Source organism: Henckelia pumila, chromosome 1 (assembly GCF_033568475.1).
Source record: "Henckelia pumila isolate YLH828 chromosome 1, ASM3356847v2, whole genome shotgun sequence".
NCBI classification, from domain to species: Eukaryota; Viridiplantae; Streptophyta; class Magnoliopsida; order Lamiales; family Gesneriaceae; genus Henckelia; species Henckelia pumila.
In genome coordinates, this window is record NC_133120.1 from 6,360,266 (window position 1) to 6,382,844 (window position 22,579).

General features: G+C 37.9%; 1 non-coding gene across 1 annotated transcript; it reads left to right on the forward strand.

The window, feature by feature from the left end:
* Nucleotides 1-17,120: 17,120 nt before the first annotated feature.
* On the forward strand, nucleotides 17,121-17,226 carry LOC140876918 (small nucleolar RNA R71). The gene has a single exon (XR_012149145.1). It is a non-coding gene; the product is annotated as a small nucleolar RNA R71 (small nucleolar RNA).
* The last annotated feature ends 5,353 nt before the right edge of the window (nucleotides 17,227-22,579 follow it).

A 22,579-nucleotide genomic window follows, 5' to 3' on the forward strand; every position in this document is an offset into this window, starting at 1 on the left:
AAATAAGAAGGGAAAGGCCAAGGCTTCAATTGAGATAAAAGATGAAAACGTTTTCCATTACTGCAAGAAACCCGGTCATTGGAAACGTAACTGTAAGGAATACCTCGAACAGTTGCGAACTGCAAAGGGTATGTTTTACATTGAAATAAATGTTTCGCTTAATACTTCTTCTTGGGTATTGGATACCGGATTTGGATCTCATATTTGCAATGATTTGCAGGTAATGACAAGAAGTCGTAAGCTAAGGATGGGTGAGACCCAGCTAAGGCTCGGGAATGGTTCTAGAGTCGAAGCCAAAGCTATAGGAGACATTTATTTAGTTTTGCAGAACAATTTTAAGTTATTTTTGAGAAATGTTTTATATGTTCCGGATTTGGTCAAAAACATTATATCTATTTCTATGCTTGATAGAGATGGTTTTTCTTGCAATTTTGTAAATGGGATTTGCAATATTTACAAGAATGAATGTTTGATTGGAAATGGACAACTTGAAAACGATCTATATAGCTTAAAATTAAAATACGTTCCAATTATTTATGTTGATAAACCGGTAACAACAATTAAAAGGAAGGACGATAGTCAAAACCGGCAAACCTTTGGCATGCTAGGCTAGGTCATATTTCCTCAAGGAGGATGAACAAGCTAGTGGGAGAGGACATGTTTGATATGTCTGATATTAACTCTCTACCTACTTGTGAGTCTTGCCTAAAGGGAAAAATGACTAAATCTCCTTTCAAAGGGAAACCTGAGCGTAGTCAAAATCTGTTGGATTTGATCCATACAGATGTTTGCGGTCCATTTAGGATTGGTACTAAATGTGGCAACACCTACTTCATTACCTTTACTGATGATCATTCTAGGTATGGGTATTTATATTTAATGAAATATAAGTCTGAAGCATTTGAAAGGTTCAAAGAATTCAAGGCTGAAGTAGAAAACAAACTAGGTAAAAGTATTAAGGCACTTCGATCGGATCGAGGTGGAGAATACTTAAGTACCGAGTTTTTGGACTATCTAAAAGAGAATGGGATTCTCTCTCAGTGGACTCCTCCTATGACACCTCAGCTTAATGGTGTTTTGGAGCGTCGCAATCGAACTTTGTTGGACATGGTTCGATCCATGATGAGCTTCACTGAGCTCCCACCTTCATTTTGGGGCTACGCACTTGAAACGGCACTATTGTTGTTAAACAACGTCCACACTAAAGCAGTAAATAAAACACCATACGAGTTATGGAATGGCAAAGCTCCTAAGTATTCGTACTTGAGGATTTGGGGATATCCTGCTTACGTGAAGCAGACAGTGGGAGATAAGTTGGATAGTCGATCCTCCTTATGTTATTTTGTGGGGTATCCGAAGAATTCAATCGGATATTATTTCTATCATCCTAATGAAACAAAAGTGTTTGTTTCAAGGAATGCCACCTTCTTGGAGAAGGAGTTCTTATTGGATAAGAAAGGCAAAATGATGGAACTCGAAGAAATTCGAGAAGAACCCGAAATACAAAATAGCGATCCTACACCTCAAGAATCATCACAAGACACGCCTACTACTAGGAGATCTGAGAGGACTTCTAGGCCTCCTATTAGATATGGTCTTCTTCTTGAAGGGGATCAAAGTGAACCCGTCATTGGATGTGATCCAAGAAACTTCAAGGAAGCAATTTCTGATGCGGATTCGAATTTATGGCTTGAAGCTATGAAATCGGAAATAGACTCGATGCATTCTAACCAAGTTTGGTCTTTAGTAGATCCTCCCGATGGAATTTTTCCAATTGGGTTCAAATGGATCTACAAGAGAAATCTTGGGCCTGACGGAAAGGTATTGACCTACAAGGCACGATTGGTGGCAAAAGGTTATACTCAAAGACAAGGAGTTGATTATGATGAAACCTTTTCACCAGTCGCAATGTTCAAGTCCATAAGAATCCTTATTGCCATAGCAGCATGGTATGACTATGAGATATGGCAAATGGATGTAAAGACTGCTTTTCTTAATGGAAACATTAAGGAAGAGATCTATATGATGCAGCCTAAGGGATACACATCCATGGGAAGCGAGCATAAGGTATGCAAGCTTCAGAGATCAATTTATGGTCTCAAACAAGCATCAAGAAGTTGGAACCAGAAATTTGATGAAACAATAAAGGATTTTGGTTTCATCAAGAACCCGGAGGAACCATGCGTGTATAAGAAAGTAGTTAAGGATGCGGTAAAATTCTTAGTACTTTATGTTGATGACATCCTACTCATGGGGAATGACGTAGGGATGTTGCAGTCAACAAAGATATGGTTATCAGGTAGATTCTCGATGAAGGATTTGTGTGAGGCCTCCTATATTCTAGGGATACAGATCTATAGAGATAGATCTAAGAGAATGATAGGACTTACTCAATCAACCTACATCGACACCATATTGAAAAGGTTTTCAATGGATGGGTCTAAGAGAGGACATCTACCTATGTGTCATGGAGTTTCTCTATCCAAATCTATGTGTCCTAAGACTGATGAAGAGATAGAGAAGATGACACACATACCATATGCGTCAGCCATTGGTAGTATCATGTATGGGATGATATCTACCAGACCGGATGTGGCCTATGCTCTGAGCATCACGAGCAGATATCAAGACAATCCCGGTCAAATGCATTGGAAAGCCGTGAAGGATATTCTTAAGTACTTGCGAAGGACTAAGAATGCGTTCATGGTTTATGGAGGAAGAGAATTGAAGTTGGAAGGCTACACCGACTCTAGCTTCCAATGTGACGTGGATGACTCGAAATCAACCTCTGGATTTGTATTCGTGCTCAATGGCGGTGCTGTCTCTTGGAAGAGTTCCAAGCAAGACACCACAGCGGATTCCACCACTGAGGCAGAATACATTGCAGCATCAGCTGCTGCTAAAGAGGCGGTTTGGATAAGGAAATTCATCCAAGAGATGAGTGTAATTCCTGAAGCTGTTGGTCCAGTCCCGGTGTACTGTGACAACACGGGTGCCGTTGCTCAGGCAAAGGAGCCAAGGTCTCATCAGAAGTCCAAACACGTACTGAGGAAATACCACATCATCCGGGAGATTGTGGAAAGAGGAGACATCAGTGTCGAGAGAGTGGCCTGTACAGACAATATCGCTGATCCGCTTACTAAGCCCTTGCCATGACCATTGTTTGACAAACATCGCGAAGCAATGGGATTACGTAGTATGACTAGTTGGCTTTAGGACAAGTGGGAGATTGAAAGAGTGGGTGCCCGGTTAGCTAACTTGTGGCTAAGGGCTTTTATGACTCTATGTAAAACAATCTTTTGTTTAATATAATTTACACTTTTATAATGGCATTGACTTTATCTTTCTTCATATTGTTATATTATGATATACTATTTTTGTTTTGATAAAGACCTTGAATATACTATAGTGTATGTACGATGTGGTAGCACATGGGGATGGCTATCATGAAACACATCTTATAGTCACTGTATATTCTAAACTGTTCCTAGTCAATTGAGCCGTCCACAAATAAGGATAAGGATCGCTCGAGATTGAGACTAGCATTTGCGATGCCGAGTACCATGTTTCATTGGTATGGAACATAGAGATGTTCAAATCATGCAAATGGATATTCATATGATGAATTATCAAACTACCCTATTCGGACTTTCCAAGTGGTTATCACTTATCGAGTGGATAAAGTCCGCGGTTTTGGTTGTACACCATTAGTCCTTATTACTTGAAACATCATTGAGACTCTATATGCTAGTACTGTACTTTGACTTGTTTACCGACTCTATTGGGGTCATCAGGTGTCGGGATTGGGTACAGTTATGACACATATAGGAGTCGATGCTTTGTTGTCAAGGATTCACCACATACTTGCGAGTGTGGATATCCTATGCGATCTGAGGAGATATTAGTGTGACGAATCTCTGGCCAGAGTACATGATGTGTTTTAGGTTAATGGGTTTTCCAAGTAACACATGCGATGTCACTATTTGATCTCCAAGATGTTATGCATAGTTATCGAATCTCGAACGACTCTCGATATACCAATGGTTGTTGATTCGATCGGGATATATGGTTGAAGGGACCGTACTGTACGCTAACCAAAATTTACTGGTTCTTGCAGGCACTATCAGTAATACCTAGGGAATCATGGGGCGATGTTGCTAGGCGCTCTTACCATGATTCGATGGGTAAGTCGGAAATTGTTGTTCCGAGTCACAAGGAGTTGTGAGCCTACGGCTAGCTATATTCCTGAACCATTGAGGGTTACACAAGTAATGGATTACTAAAACCCCGTAGAGATAGTTAAATTTAAAGAGTTAAATTTAATGAAAGAGAAGTTGGACTTCTTAACTAAAGGGAGTGAGATTTCCTAAAATGACATAGGGATGGGCATTTTTGGAAATCACTGAATTCGGATTCAGAAAAATTATCTTGACTGTAAAAGATGCAGAAATGGTTTCTGTGCACATTGGTGAAATCAGTTTATCAATCGGAGTCACGATGAATTTTATATTAATTTCTATAACAACGGGCATGGCTTGTTGGGCTTAAGTTATGGATTGTGGGCTTTAAGGAGTTAGAGTCCTGATACAATTATAACTAGAAATTATCTATAAATAGAGGTATTGGGTTCGAAAATCAACTACATTGTGTCTTATAATTTTCGAACACTGCATAAATAATTATAAGGGATTTTCGAAAATTCCTTGCTCCTTTTTGAGAAAATTCGGATTGTGATTTTTGTGAAAAATTACAATTCTGAATTAACAGATCATATTTGTTTATTCTCTACGCAAAACTTCTGATTGATTTCTAGTGCAGTCAATCAGAGGGTTTCTGTTTTCTGTTCGTGGACCTTATTCCGGTGATTGATCGTGACGCCATCGGTTTTCGGGATATACAAGAAGAGCAGATTAAATTCTGTTGGAGTCCATAATCTCGTTTCGAGATTTAAGGTAAAACATTAATTGTGATTATTTGTTTTACTTGTATGAATTTAATCGTAAAAGTTTTGATATCCAGATATGGAATCGTTCCATATTAATATTATTAAAATAAATTTTAAACTTCCGCTGCACCGGGTATCAATTCTAATTGATCTGAACACAGCATTTCCAACACGATGCCCTCTTGAACCATAAAATGACATTTCTCCCAATTAAGAACTAAATTCTTTTCTTGGCAGCTCTGCAAAACAAGAGACATATTATGCAAGCAATGATCAAAAGGGGAACCAAATACGGAAAAATCATCCATAAAAACTTCCATCACTTCCTCCACCATATCTGCAAAAATCGCCATCATACACCTCTGAAAAGTTGCCGGTGCATTACACAAGCCAAATGGCATCCTCCTAAAAGCAAACATGTCATAGGGACACGTAAAAATAGTCTTCTTCTGATCCTCCGGTGCGATAGCAATTTGATTATAACCTGAATAACAATCTAAGAAACAGTAATAGCAATAACCAGCGAGTCTATCAAGAATTTGATCGATGAACGGAAGTAGAAAATGATCCTTACGAGTAGCTTTGTTCAACTTCCTATAATCTATTCAGACTTGCCAGCCAGTTACTGTACGTGTGGAGATTAACTCATTATTTTAATTTTTAACCACAGCAATCCCACCTTTCTTAGGCACCACTTGAACAAGAGAAACCCAACTACTGTCAGAAATAACATAAATCACACCTGCATTCAACAACTTTAAAACTTCTTTCTTAACTACCTCTTTCATGGCGGGATTCAACTGCCTCTGATGATCAACATAAGGAGTATATGACTCTTCCATCAAAATTTTATGCATGAAAATTGTTAGAATAATACTCTTAATGTCAAAAATTGACCATAATAAAGCAGTTTTAAAATTTCTCAAAACTCTCAACAACTTATCTTTTTTTCCAGTAGACAAGTGAGAAGAAATAATAACAGGTCAAGTAGAATTTTCACCAAGGAATGCATAACATAAATGTGCAGGCAATTCTTTAAGATCATGAGTTTCAGCAGATACCTTTGGTGCACTATTTTACAATGCTTCAGATTCCTTAGTACTCACCATTTTTTCTTTCGGAGCTCCCTCTAGGAATGCTTCTTGTTCGTGCAGCTCACAATCTTCTTCCTCATCCGCCACCAAACATCTTTCTAGTGGATCAGGGATTCCTGCACATGAAAAAGAATTATGAGAATCAATAATTTCAATACTTTTACATGTACTTACCTCGTTTTGTCCCCTCATGGTGTGATAAATATTGAAAATCACAGCTTTACCACCAACTCGAAGTGTGAGCTCTCCCTTGTGGACGTCGATCAGTGCGCGTGCAGTAGCTAGAAAAGGTCTCCCAAAAATCAAGGGAGTTTCTTCATCTTCATCCATGTCCAAAATCACGAAGTCTGCTGGAAATATGAATTTTTCGACATTCACCAAAAAATCCTCCACAATACCCCGTGGGTATGTGATACTACGATCGGCTAGCTGTAATGCGATGGTGGTTGCCCTGACTTCTCCAAGCTCCAAAGTCATGGATACAGAAAAAGGCATTAAATTTATATTTGCTCCAAGATCACATAAAGCTCTATTTACCTTAGAACCACCTATAAAACAAGGGATAGTAAAACTCTCTGGATCTTTAAGCTTTTGTGGCAACTTTTTCTGCAGGATTGCGCTGCACTCTTCTGTCAGATTCACCACTTCATTGTTTTGCAGTCTCCTCTTCTTGGACATCACATCTTTGATGAATTTGGCATAATTGGGAATTTGTTCCAAGGCATCTGCAAATGTGATATTGATGTGTATCTTCTTGAAGATGTCTAGAAACTTGGAAAACTGCTCATCAAGTGCCTTTTTTTTAAACCTCTGTGGGTACGAAAACTGTGGCTTCTACATCGGTTTGGATTCAGATTCTTTCTTGTTCTCCTCAACAATTTCTTCCACCACTGGTTCTTCAGCTTCTTTGCCTTTTTTCTGCTCATCTATTCTCTCTTCAACCTCTAATTTCTTGCCACTTCGTAAATCCACCGCTTTGTTGGAAAACGTGTTCAGATCAATTAAGAATTGATACCCGATGCAGCGGAAGTTTAAAATTTTATTTTATTATATGGAAAGATTCCATATATGGGTATCAAAACTTTTACGATTAAATTTGTTCAAGTAAAAATAAAACACAGTTAAATTTTTTACCTCGTCAAGCAAAGGCTTGATTGTGGACTCCAACAGAACTTAATCTGCTCTTCTTGTAAATCCCGGGAACCGATGACAGTCACGATCTAACTCCGGAATTAGGTCCACAAATGAAAAACAGAAACCCTCTGATTGACTGCACTATAAATCAATCAGAAGTTTTACGTAGAGAATAAACAGATATGATCTATTAATTCGATTTGTAATTTTTCACAAAAATCACAAGTCGAATTTTCTCCAAAAGGGACAGAGGAATTTTCTAAAATCCTCTTGAAAATTATATGTAGTGTTCGAAATTTCTAGACAGAATTCTTTGATGAATTTTGAACACTGCTTACATATTTATAGATAATTTCTAGACTAGATTAAGTTATAATTATATTATGACTCTAACTCCTTAGGGCCCACAATCCATAACTTAGTCTAACAAGCCAAGCCCGTTGTTCTAGAAATTAATATAAAATTCATCGTGACTCCGATTGATAAACTGATTTCACCAATGTGCACAGAAACCATTTCTGCATCTTTTAAAGTCAAGATAATTTTTCTAAATCCGAATTCAGTGATTTCCACTCCCTATATCATTTTAGGAAATCCCACTCCCTTTTAATTAAGAAGTCAACTTCTCTTCATTAAATTTAACTCTTTAAATTTAACTTTCTCTACGGGGTTTTAGTAATCTATTACTTGTGTAACCCTCAATGGTTCAGGAATACAGCTAGTCGTGGGCTCACAACTCCTTGTGACTCGGAAAAACAATTTCCGACTTACCCATCGAATCATGGTAAGAGCGCCTAGCAACATAGCCCCATGATTCCCTAGGTATTACTGATATTGCCTGCAAGAACCAGTAGATTTTGGTTAACGTACAGTACGGTCCCTTAAACCAAATATCCCGATCGAATCAACAACCATTGGTGCATCGAGAGTCGTTCGAGATTCGATAACTATGCATAACATCTTGGAGATCTATTAGTTACATCGCATGTGTTACTAGGAACACCAAGTAACCTAAAACACATCATGTACTCTGGCCAGAGATTCGTCACACTATTATCTCCTCAAATCACATAGGATATCCACACTCGCGAGTATGTGGTGAATACTTGACAACAAAGCATCAACTCCTATATTTGTCGTAACTGTACCCAATCCCGACACCTGATGACCCCAATAGAGTCGGTAAATCAAAGTACAGTACTAGCATATAGAGTCTCAATGATGTTTCAAGTAATAAGGACTAATGGTGTACAACCAAAACCGCGGACTTTATCCACTCGATAAGTGATAACCACTTGGAAAGCCCGAATAGGGTAGTTCGATCATTCATCATATGAATATCCATTTGCATGCTTTGAACATCTCTATGTTCCATACCAATGAAACGTGGTACTCGGCATCGCAAATGCTAGTCTCAATCTCGAGCGATCCTTATCCTTATTTGCGGACGGCTCAATTGACTAGGAACTGTTTAGAATATACAGTGACTATAAGATGTGTTTCATGATAGCCATCCCCATGTGCTACCACATCTTACATACACTATAGTATATTCAAGGTCTTTATCAAAACAACAATAGTATATCATAGTATAACATTATGAAGAAAGATAAAGTCAATGCCATTATAAAAGTGTAAATTATATTAAACAAAAGATTATTTATACATAGAGTCACAAAATCCCTTAGCCACAAGTTTGCTAACCGGGCACCCACTCTTTCAATCTCCCACTTGCCCTAAAGCCAACTAGTCTCACTACGCAATCCCATTGCTTCGCGATGTTTGTCAAACAATGGTCTTGGCAAGGGCTTAGTAAGCGGATCAGCGATATTGTATGTAGAGGCCACTCTATCGACACTGATGTCTCCTCTTTCCACGATCTCCCGGATGATGTGGTATTTCCTTAGTACGTGTTTGGACTTATGATAAGACCTTGGTTCCTTTGCTTGAGCAACGGCACCCGTGTTGTCACAGTACACCGGGACTGGACCAACAGCTTCAGGAATTACACCCAACTCTTGGATGAATTTCCTTATCCAAACCGCCTCTTTAGCAGCAGCTGATGCTGCAATGTATTCTGCCTCAGTTGTGGAATCCACTGTGGTGTCCTGCTTGGAACTCTTCCAAGAGACAGCACCGCCATTGAACACGAATACAAATCTAGAGGTTGATTTCGAGTCATCCACATCACATTGGAAGCTAGAGTCGGTATAGCCTTCCAACTTCAATTCTCTCCCTCCATAAACCATGAATAAATTCTTAGTCCTTCGCAAGTAATTAAGAATATCCTTCATGGCTTTCCAATGCATTTGACCGGGATTGGCTTGGTATCTGCTCGTGACGCTCAGAGCATAGGCCACATCCGGTCTGGTAGATATCATCCCATACATGATACTACCTATGGCTGACGCATATGGCACGTGTGTCATCTTCTCTATCTCTTCGTCAGTCTTGGGACACATAGACTTGGATAGAGAAACTCCAAAACACATAGGTAGATGTCCTCTCTTGGACCCATCCATTGAAAACCTTTTCAATACGGTGTCGATGTAGGTTGATTGAGTGAGTCCTATCATTCTTTTAGATCTATCTCTATAGATCTGAATTCCTAGAATATAGGATGCATCACCTAAATCCTTCATCGAGAATCTACCTGATAACCATATCTTTGTTGACTGCAACATCCCTACATCATTTTCCATGAGTAGGATGTCATCAACATAAAGTACTAAGAATGTTACCGCATTCTTAACTACTTTCTTGTACACGCATGGTTCCTCCGGGTTCTTGATAAAACCAAAATCCTTTATCGTTTCATTAAATTTCTGGTTCCAACTTCTTGATGCTTGTTTGAGACCATAGATTGATCTCTGAAGCTTGCATACCTTATGCTCGCTTCCCATGGATGTGTATCCCTCAGGCTGCATCATATAGATCTCTTCTTTAATGTTTCCATTAAGAAATGCAGTCTTTACATCCATTTGCCATATCTCATAGTGATACCATGCTGCTATGGCAATAAGGATTCTTATGGACTTGAACATTGCGGCTGGTGAAAAGGTTTCATCATAGTCAACTCCTTGTCTTTGAGTATAACCTTTTGCCACCAATCGTGCCTTGTAGGTCAATACCTTTCCATCAGGCCCAAGCTTTCTCTTGTAGATCCATTTGCACCCAATTGGAACAATTCCATCGGGAGGATCTACTAAAGACCAAACTTGGTTAGAATGCATCGAGTCTATTTCCGATTGCATAGCTTCAAGCCATAAATTCGAATCCGCATCAGAAATTGCTTCCTTGAAGTTTCTTGGATCACATCCAATGTCGGGTTCACTTTGATCCCCTTCAAGAAGAAGACCATATCTAATAGGAGGCCTAGAAGTCCTCTCGGATCTCCTAGTAATAGGCGTGTCTTGTGATGATTCTTGAGGTGTAGGATCGCTATTTTGTATCTCGGGTTCTTCTTGAATTTCTTCGAGTTCCATCATCTTGCCTTTCTTATCCAATAAGAACTCCTTCTCCAAGAAGGTGGTATTCCTTGAAACAAACACTTATGTTTCAGCAGGATGATAGAAATAATATCCGGTTGAATTCTTCGGATACCCTACAAAATAACATAAGGTGGATCGACTATCCAACTTATCTCCCACTGTCTGCTTCACGTAAGCAGGACATCCCCAAATCCTCAAGTACGAATACTTAGGAGCTTTGCCATTCCATAACTCGTATGGTGTTTTATCTACTGCTTTAGTGTGGACGTTGTTTAACAACAATACCGCCGTTTCAAGCGCGTAGCCCCAAAACAAAGGTGGGAGCTCAGTGAAGCTCATCATGGATCGAACCATGTCCAACAAAGTTCTATTGAGACGCCCCGAAAAACCATTTAGCTGAGGTGCCATCGGAGGAGTCCACTGAGAGAGAATCCCATTCTCTTTTATATAGTCCAAAAACTCGGTACTTAAGTATTCTCCACCTCGATCCGATCGAAGTGCCTTAATACTTTTACATAGTTTGTTTTCTACTTCAGCCTTGAATTCTTTGAACCTTTCAAATGCTTCAGACTTATATTTCATTAAATATAAATACCCATACCTAGAATGATCATCGGTAAAGGTAATGAAGTAGGTGTTGCCACATTTAGTACCAATCCTAAATGGACCGCAAACATCTGTATGGATCAAATCCAACAGATTTAGACTACGCTCAGGTTTCACTTTGAAAGGAGATTTAGTCATTTTTCCCTTTAGGCAGGACTCACAAGTAGGTAGAGAGTTAATATCAGACATATCAAACATTCCCTCTCCCACTAGCTTGTTCATCCTCCTTGAGGAAATATGACCTAGCCTAGCATGCCAAAGGTTTGCCGGGTTTTGACTATCGTTTTTCCTTTTAATTGTTGTTACCGGTTTATCAAAATAATTAATTGGAACGTCTTTTAATTTTAAGCTATATAGATCGTTTTCAAGTTGTCCATTTCCAATCAAACATTCATTCTTGTAAATATTGCAAATCCCATTCACAAAATTGCAAGAAAAACCATCTCTATCAAGCATAGAAATAGATATAATGTTTTTGACCAAATCCAGACCATATAAAACATCTCTCAAAAATAACTTAAAATTGTTCTGCAAAACTAAATAAATGTCTCCTATAGCTTTGGCTTCGACTCTAGAACCATTCCCGAGCCTTAGCTGGGTCTCACCCATCCTTAGCTTACGACTTCTTGTCATCACCTGCAAATCATTGCAAATGTGAGATCCACATCCGGTATCCAATACCCAAGTAGAAGTATTAAGCGAAACATTTATTTCAATGTAAAACATCCCCTTTGCAGTTCGCAACTGTTCGAGGTATTCCTTGCAGTTACGTTTCCAATGACCGGGTTTCTTGCAGTAATGGCAAACGTTTTCAACTTTTATCCCAATTGAAACCTTGGCCTTTCCCTTCTTATTTGGTACAATCTTCTTGGGCGGGGCAGAACGTTTCTTACCCTTTCCACTTGGTCCTTTCTTAGAGTTAGAAGAGGAGTCAACCAAGAGTACCGATTTATCCTTCTTTAGTGTGGCTTCATATGTGACAAGCATATTGACCATCTCTTCAAGGGTGGCCTCTATCTTGTTCATATTGAAGTTCATCACTAAACCGTCAAACTATGAAGGAAGTGATAGAAGCAACAAGTCCGCGCTAAGTTCATGCTCCAAAGTCAAGTCGAGTGTTACCAACTTTTCAATGAACCCAATCATGCGCACCCCATGCTCACGAACCGAAGTCCCATCTCGCATGCGGCTCGTCATGAGCTCTCTCACGGTGGCATACCTCTCCGACCTTGACTGAGCTCCAAAGAGTTCCTTGAGGTTCTTGTGAATGTCAGCAGCATTCACGGCATCCTCGAATCTCCTTTGAAGCTCATCAGACATCGAAGCCTGCATGTAGCATTTGGCCTTGATATCATGGTCCCACCATAAATCAAGTTTGGCCAACTCTTCCGGACTTGTATTGGCCGGGGCTTCCTTCGGAGGCGGCTTCTCAAACACGTAGAAAGCTTTTTCCGAAGTAATAATAATTTTCAACTTACAGAACCATTCCGTATATTTTGCGCCAGTCAATTTGTTTTGTTCGAGAATTGAAAACAGTGGATTGCGAGAAGTCATTGTAATAGTATACTGAAAAGGAAACAGACAATAATCAATGATTGTTTAATTAATTTAATAAGACATAAAATATGGCGAATTTTAATTTTATGAATTACACTCCTACTATTTTAACGATTTCACTACCCTCTAGTGAAAATGGGAAACTGTTTTCTTTAGTGAGAACATGGAGTCCAATTGACAAATCATGATCCCGAATAATATCAGCCAACCATAATTTTCAAAAGGTAGAGCCCAATTACTTCCAATGTAATCCCCATGTTTTTACCTCATGTACAATAAGGGCCCAATAATATGACGCCGTTTATTGTGACATGTCAAGATAACCCATCAATATTATGTTGTGATGGACGGTCGCCATGTGGATCCCCAATAATATGAGCCAATCCCATGGGAGTTCCACCCAACTTACAACATGTGTCGATCCAATGTACAGCTTTCCGACGAACGGGCCCCCCCAATAATATGAGCCGGACCGTATCCGGGGGTAGCATCTCATACATTGATCGTTGATGGAAGGTAGGAATATTTAAACAATATTTAAATTCCCTTTTTATTAATCTTGATATCAATTTTAAATCATATTTAAAATGAGGGATTTTTAATTTTGAAAATTTGTCTCATCATGCAATTTATGTATGCTTGCGGGATTCATACAATTTAGTCTAACATGCATACATCAATAATATCATATATTATTTAAGGATGATCGATCCCATTAACTAATCAACCCGTGGTTGCCAATCACGAGTCTAAGTCCAATCCTAGGTGATATGCAAGTATGCAATGCAATCCTATTACATTGAGCTTCCAATTTACATTTCTTCGGTATTCATTGTCTGCTGGGTCCACCATTTCTTCAAATCTTTGTCTCCCACTAAGTCTAATAAATTTACAATAAATTTCGATGACAAATATGGGATACATTTTAGGGGTGGGAACGGGCCATAAACCAGGCCCACTTTTATTACATATGACAATCATATTGGGCTATAAACCAAGCCCATTAATAAAATCCAACAACAATAAGACAAATGTAAATTATCTAACATACACCTAAAACATTGGTCATGACAATCGATCATCCTTTATCCAATAATTAAATAATTGGATAAACATACAAAGGCATCATAATTTAAAAAATAAATCATATTTTATCTTATCCAACCATAAGATCATATCTTATCATCAATTGTACCAAAATAATTAATTTTATAAAATTTAATTTAACGGATAAAATTTATAAATTTTCCAAAAATTCAAATTTATCCAAAAATCAATTTTAAAATTTTCGGACTCGAACAATTCGTCCGATGCCTCGTGAACCAATCAAAAACAATTTTCGATCAGATCAAAAACTAGAATTTCAAAAAAATTAAAATTTTAATTAAAAATTAAAAATAAATTTTTTGGGATGGCCGGGACAATCCCGGGCAGCCCGCGCCCCAAAGAGGGGCCCGGGCAGGGCAGCCCGTCGCTGCCCCTTGGGCAGTGACGATCGCTGCCCTGGGCAGCGATCAAATCGCTGCCCATGGGCGCTGCCCTTGGCAGTGATGGACTCGCTGCCCGATTTGCCCATTAAAATTCAATTTTAAAATTTTCGTTTTGTTTCAAAAAAAAAAAACCGAGGCTTAAAAATTTTGTACAATCGATTAATTTAATCGTTTGATCTGAGCAACCTGGCTCTGATACCACTGTTGGAAAACGTGTTCAGATCAATTAAGAATTGATACCCGGTGCAGCGGAAGTTTAATATTTTATTTTATTATATGGAACGATTCCATATATGGGTATCAAAACTTTTACGATTAAATTTGTTCAAGTAAAAATAAAACACAGTTAAATTTTTTACCTCGTCAAGCAAAGGATTGATTGTGGACTCCAACAGAATTTAATCTGCTCTTATTGTAAATCCCGGGAACCGATGACAGTCACGATCTAACTCCGGAATTAGGTCCACGAATGAAAAACAAAAACCCTTTGATTGACTGCACTAGAAATCAATCAGAAGTTTTACGTAGAGAATAAACAGATATGATCTGTTAATTCGATTTGTAATTTTTCACAAAAATCACAAGTCAAATTTTCTCCAAAAGGGACAGAGGAATTTTCGAAAATCCTCTTGAAAATTATATGTAGTGTTCGAAATTTCTAGACTGAATTCTCTGATGAATTTCGAACACTGCTTACATATTTATAGATAATTTCTAGACTAGATTAAGTTATAATTATATTATGACTCTAACTCCAGAGGGCCCACAATCCATAACTTAGTCCAACAAGCCAAGCCCGTTGTTCTAGAAATTAATATAAAATTCATCGTGACTCCGATTGATAAACTGATTTCACCAATGTGCACAGAAACCATTTCTGCATCTTTTAAAGTCATGATAATTTTTCTGAATCCGAATTCAGTGATTTCCAAAAATGCCCATCCCTATTATTTTAGGAAATCCCACTCCCTTTTAATTAAGAAGTCCAACTTCTCTTTCATTAAATTTAACTCTTTAAATTTAACTATCTCTACGGTGTTTTAGTAATCCATTACTTATGTAACCCTCAATGGTTCATGAATACAGCTAGCCTTGGGCTCACAACTCCTTGTGACTCGGAACAACAATTTCCGACTAACCCATCAAATCATGGTAAGAGCGCCTAGCAACATCGCTCCATGATTCCCTAGGTATTACTGATAGTGCCTGCAAAAACCAGTAGATTTTGGTTAGCGTATAGTACGGTGCCTTCAACCAAATATCCCGATCGAATCAACAACCATTGGTGCATCGAGAGTCGTTCGAGATTCGATAACTATGAATAACATCTTGGAGATCTATTAGTGACATCGCATGTGTTACTAGGAACACCAAGTAACCTAAAACACATCATGTACTTTGGCCAGAGATTCGTTACATTAATATCTCCTCAGATTGCATAGGATATCCACACTCGCGAGTATGTGGTGAATCCTTGACAACAAAGCATCGACTCCTATATGTGTCGTAACTGTACCCAATCCCAACACCTGATGGCCCCAATAGAGTCGGTAAACGAGTCAAAGTACAGTACTAGCATATAGAGTCTCAATGATGTTTCAAGTAATAAGGACTAATGGTGTACAACCAAAACCGCGGACTTTATCCACTCGATAAGTGATAACCACTTGGAAAGTCCGAATAGGGTAGTTCGATCATTAATCATATGAATATCCATTTGCATGCTTTGAACATCTCTATGTTCCATACCAACGAAACGTGGTACTTGGCATCGCAAATGCTAGTCTCAATCTTGAGCGATCCTTATCCTTATTTGCGGACGGCTCAATTGACTAGGAACTGTTTAGAATATACAGTGACTATAAGTTGTGTTTCATGATAGTCATCCCCATGTGCTACCACATCTTACATACACTATAGTATATTCAAGGTCTTTATCAAAACAACAATAGTATATCATAATATAACATTATGAAGAAAGATAAAGTCAATGCCATTATAAAAGTGTAAATTATATTAAACAAAAGATTGTTTATACATAGAGTCACAAAAGCCCTTAGCCACAAGTTGGCTAACCGGGCACCCATTCTTTCACTCTTTGCACTGCTCTTTTGGATTCACTTCAGTATTGCTGGAAAACTTCCCTCGATTCTGATCCTTCAAAGCATTAGAAAGTTGTCCAAGATGTGTTTCCATGGATTTCATCATAGCCCCCAAACTGCACATATGTGTCTCCATGCTGCCATTTGATTTTCATTCCTTGAAATCTTCTTGTTAGATTCAGTCAAAAATGTAGACACAACATCCTCCAAAGACGCATTTCCTTCACCCTTGTTTGTATTGAATCCCGGAGGGGGATTCAACACATTTTTGTTGTTGGCATAGGAAAACTTTTCATGGTTACGTAAGCCAGGATGATAAGTATTAGGTGGAGGGTTATCTCGATAGTTTCCATAGCCTCTGGGATTGATATATTGAGCTTCCTCAGGTGGATGAGACTCTTCTATGGCAACCGACATACCTGCAGGTTCTGCTATATTCACCTTGTTCAGAGCAGTAACTTGTTTGCTCAACGCAGATAGCTGTGCAGTGATGGACGTAAGAGGATCAACAATGTACACTCCCTTCTTGACTCCCATTCAATCAGATGGCCATTGATAACTATTGATAGTCATTTGTTCCAGAATCTCATAGGACTGAATGGGGTCCTTGGAAAAATTGTACCCCAGCAGCAGAGTTCACGGACATTCTTGTAGGCGTGTTCAACCCATTGTAGAAAAGCTCTATTTCTTCCCAATATGCAAAATTATGATTAGGACAATGTCTTAACAAATCTTTGTACCTTTCTCATGCCTCATATAGTTGTTCTGAATCATGCTGTTGAAAGGTACTGATCTCAATCTTCAGCTGGGTGGACTCGGCCGGTGGAAAATACTTTGCTAGAAATTTCACAGCCATGTCCTCCCAAGCTGTTATGCTTCCTAGTGGCAATGACTGCAACCAGCTCCGTGCCTTGTCCCTGAGAGAAAAATTAAACAAGCGTAAACGTATTATATCCTCAGAAACACCATTCATTTTTATCGTATCAGTAATCTCTAGGAAGGTGCGTAAGTGTAAGTGAGGATCAGCTGTGGCGCTTCCATTGAATTTGTTCTGCTGAACCATGTTGACTAATGTCGGCTTCAACTCGAAGTTGTTGGCATTTATTGTCCCTCGAGCCATTCCAGAATAGTGAGCCTGGATCTTCGGCCTGAAATGATCTCTGATTGGCACCAAGGGCAATTCATTGACATTTTCTTCAGCCATATTCTGTTTTTCTTCTCTTCTTGCTCTTCTCAAAGCACGCGTAGTTCTCTCGATTTCTGGATCAAAGATTAAAAAAATTTCACTTTGAGATCTTTGCATAAACTGCCGTCAAGACAACTGAAGTCAATTAGTAACTTAAAATAAAATAATTTAACGCTCTAAATTAAAACTTCGAATAATTGGTAACAAGAATAAACAAAATCAAAAATTACTCCCTGGAAACGGCGCCAAAAACTTGTTGTGAAAAATACTCGCAAGCGTACGAGTGTCAAGTTTTAATATAGTGATAGAGAGAGTGTCGATCCCACAAGGAGTAATTGGAAAATATTCAATACTTGTAATTAAAATAGTCTTAATTTTATCTAGAAAATCATACTTTAGCGATTTGCTGACAAATTAAATAAATAATGAAGTTAATAAAACGTGCTCACACACAATCCTTAAGAGATTATCAATCAAAGAGAAATAGTCTAGAGATTTTGTTCTCACCTGGTCTCGACAATATTCATTCCTAATTAATTTATTTTCATGAGTTCATTTCAATTAATAACCAAGAACACATAGATTATACTATTTCCCTCTCCCGAGTATCAAATAGAATGTATCAGTTACAGATCAATTCTAATATCCCTATTAAGAATCTACTTGTACTGATATGTGTAAAACAATGTTCTTTCTAGGCTCTATGAAAGTTATAAGCTCTCCCGAGTCATATAAACAATTAATAGTGTAAATTCTATCTATCCTATTCTAAATCCCCTCTCCCGAGTGTCGGATTCTAAATAAATATGAAAAATCAATTTATGGCCAGTAAATTGAAAAGACTTTCAAAATTAGAATCACAATTAATTTAGAAGAACTTAATTCAATAAAATCAAAAATTTATAAACACGTTTTGACCAGGCTACATCAACCTCTAGACATAAAAAGTTTAGTTCATACTAAAATTCATAACAAACCAAATCATGTTCAATATCTCAAACATAATTCAACAATCAAAAGGAATAAATAAAGATGAAATAACAAAGTCGTAGTCTTTCTTCCGTGTCCGGTCGAAAAGTCTTCGTCTTCGTTCCAAGCAAGCTTCAAATCTCGATCCCAAAATCTCACAAAATTGCTCTCAAGATTATTGTGCGTATTGGGGGCTGATAGATGTCCATTAGGTCTGTAAAACTCCCTTATATAATCCCCAAGAATCGTCCAAAATCAACCCAAAGATATCTCAAAGTTTCCAAAATTACAAAAACAATTCGTCAGAAAATTCGCGACGCGCGGGCGCGCTTCAAAAGTCACGCGGTCGGGCATAAAGTTCTGGATCACAACTTCAAAATTCTCGAACACGCGCGGGTGCGCATGACTCTCTGCCTCAACACTCTAAAAATACTCCAGAAGGCGCGGGCGCACATAGGTCTCGGGTCCTTCTGAAAGAGTGGGTGCCTGGTTAGCCAACTTGTGGCTAAGGGCTTTGATGACTCTTTATGTAAACAATCTTTTGTTTAATATAATTTACACTTTTATAATGGCATTGACTTTATCTTTCTTCATACTATTATATTATGATATACTATTGTTGTTTTGATAAAGACCTTGAATATACTATAGTGTATGTAAGATGTGGTAGCACATGGGGATGGCTATCATGAAACACATCTTATAGTCACTGTATATTCTAAACTGTTCCTAGTCAATTGAGCCGTCCGCAAATAAGGATAAGGATCGCTCGAGATTGAGACTAGCATTAGCGATGCCGAGTACCACGTTTCATTGGTATGAAATATAGAGATGTTCAAAGCATGCAAATGGATATTCATATGATGAATGATCGAACTACCCTATTCGGACTTTCCAAGTGGTTATCACTTATCGAGGGGATAAAGTCTGCGATTTTGGTTGTACACCATTAGTCCTTATTACTTGAAACATCATTGAGACTCTATATGCTAGTATTGTACTTTGACTCGTTTACCGACTCTATTGGGGTCATCAGGTGTCGGAATTGGGTACAGTTACGACACATATAGGAGTCGATGCTTTGTTGTCAAGGATTCACCACATACTTGCGAGTGTGGATATCCTATGCGATCTGAGGAGATATTAGTGTGACGAATCTCTGGCCAGAGTACATGATGTGTTTTAGTTTAATGGGTTATCCTAGTAACACATGCGATGTCACTAATAGATCTCCAAGATGTTATGCATAGTTATCGAATCTCGAACGACTCTCGATATACCAATGGTTGTTGATTCGATCGGGATATATGGATGAAGGGACCGTACTGTACGCTAACCAAAATCTACTGGTTCTTGCAGGAACTATCAGTAATACCTAGGGAATCATGTGGAGATGTTGCTAGGCGCTCTTACCATGATTCGATGGGTAAGTCGGAAATTGTTGTTCCGAGTCACAAGGAGTTGTGAGCCCACGGCTAGCTGTATTCCTGAACCATTGAGGGTTACACAAGTAATGGATTACTAAAACCCCGTAGAGATAGTTAAATTTAAAGAGTTAAATTTAATGAAAGAGAAGTTGGACTTCTTAACTAAAGGGAGTGGAATTTCCTAAAATGACATAGGGATGGGCATTTTTGGAAATCACTGAATTCGGATTCAGAAAAATTATCTTGACTCTAAAAGATGAAGAAATGGTTTCTGTGCACATTGGTAAAATCATTTTATCAATCGGAGTCACGATGAATTTTATATTAATTTCTATAACAACGGGCTTGGCTTGTTGGGCTTAAGTTATGGATTATGGGCTTTAAGGAGTTAGAGTCCTGATACAATTATAACTAGAAATTATCTATAAATAGAGGTGTTGGGTTCGAAAATCACACACATTGTATATTGCAATTTTCGAAAATTCACTCTAGAATTTTCAAGGGGATTTTCGAAATCCTCTGTCTCTTTCGGAGAAAATTCGGTCTTGTGATTTATGTGAAAAATTACAAATCGAATTAACAGATCATATCTATTTATTCTTTACGCAAACTTTTGATTGATTTCTAGTGCAGTCAATCAGAGGGTTTTGTTTTCTATTCGTGGACCTGATTGAAGAAACGTTCGTTCATCAGTTCCGGGGATATACAACAAGAGCAGATTAAATTCTGTTGGTGTCCATAATCTCGCTTCGAGATTTTAAGGTAAAATATTTAATAGTGATTATTTGTTTTACTTGAACAAATTTAATCGTAAAAGGTTTTGATACCCAGATATGGAATCGTTCCATATTAGAAAAATAAAATTTTTAAACTTCCGCTGCACCGGGTATCAATTCTAATTGATCTGAACACAGTTTTCCAACAGTGGTATCAAAGCCAGGTTGCTCAGATCAAACGATTAAATTAATCGATTGTACAAAATTTTTAAGCCTCGGTTTTTGAAAGAAAACAATTTTTTTTAAAAAATCAAAAATTTGACGGGCAAGATCGCTGCCCGGGATCGCTGCCCGGGGCAGCGATCGTTGTTGCCCAATGGGCAGTGACGGGCTGCCCAGCCCGAGCCCTGGTCGGGGAACGGGCTGCTCGGAAAATTAAAATTTTATTTTTTTAAAAAATTTTGAATTTTTGAAATTCTAGTGTTTGATCCGATCGAAAATTGTTTTTGATTAGATCACGAAGCATCGGATCGAATTGTTCGAGTCCGAAATTTTTTAAAATTGATTTTTGGGAAAAATTTGAATTTTTGGAAAATTTATAAATTTTATCCGTTAAATTAGATTTTATAAAATTAATTATTTTGGTACAATTGATGATAAGATATGATCTTATGGATGGATAAGATAAAATATGATTTTATCTTTTAATTATGATGTCATTGCATGTTTATCCAATTATTTTAATTATTGAATTAATTATTGGATAAAAGGATGATCGATTGCCATGACCAATATTTTAGGTGTATGTTAGGTGATTTACATTTGTCTTATTGTTGTTGGTGTTTATTAATGGGCTTGGTTTATAGCCCAAATATGATTGTCATATGTAATAAAAGTGGGCCTGGTTTATGGCCCGTTCCCACCCCTAAAATGTATCCCATATTTTTCATCGATTTATTGTAAATTTATTAGACTTAGTGGGAGACAAAGATTTGAAGAAATGGTGGGCCCAGCATACAATGAAGACCGAAGAAATGTAAATTGGAAGCACAATGTAATAGGATTGCATTGCATACTTACATATCCCTTAGGATTGGACTTAGACTCGTGATTGGCAACCATGGGTCGATTAGTTAATGGGATCGATCATCCTTAAATAATATATGATATTATTGATGTATGCATGTTTAGACAAAATTGTATGAATCCCGCAAGCATACATAAATTGCATGATGAGACAAATTTTCAAAATAAAAAATCCCTCATTTTAAATATGATTTAAAATTGATATCAAGATTAATAAAAAGGGAATTTAAATATTGTTTAAATATTCCTACCTTCCATCAACGATCAATGTATGAGATGCTACCCGCGGATACGGTCCGGCTCATATTATTAGGGGGGCCCGTTCGTCGGAAAGCTGTACATTGGATCGACACTTGTTGTAAGTTGGGTGGAACTCCCATGGGATTGGCTCATATTATTGGGGGATCCACATGGCGACCGTCCATCACAACTTAATATTGATGGGTTATCTTGACTTGTCACAATAAACGGCGTCATATTATTGGGCCCTTATTGGACATGAGGTAAAAAAATGAAGGTTGCTTTGGAAGCAATTGGGCTCTACCTTTTGAAAATTATGGTTGGCTGATATTATTCGGGACCATAGTTTGTCAATTGGACTCCATATTCCCACTAAAGAAAATGTTTCTCGTTTTCACTAGAGGGTAGTGAAATCGTCAAAATAGTGGGAGTGTAATTCATAAAATGAAATTCGCCATATTTTATGTCTTAGTAAATTAATTAAACAAATCATTGATTATTGTCTGTTTCCTTTTCAGTATACTATTACAATGACT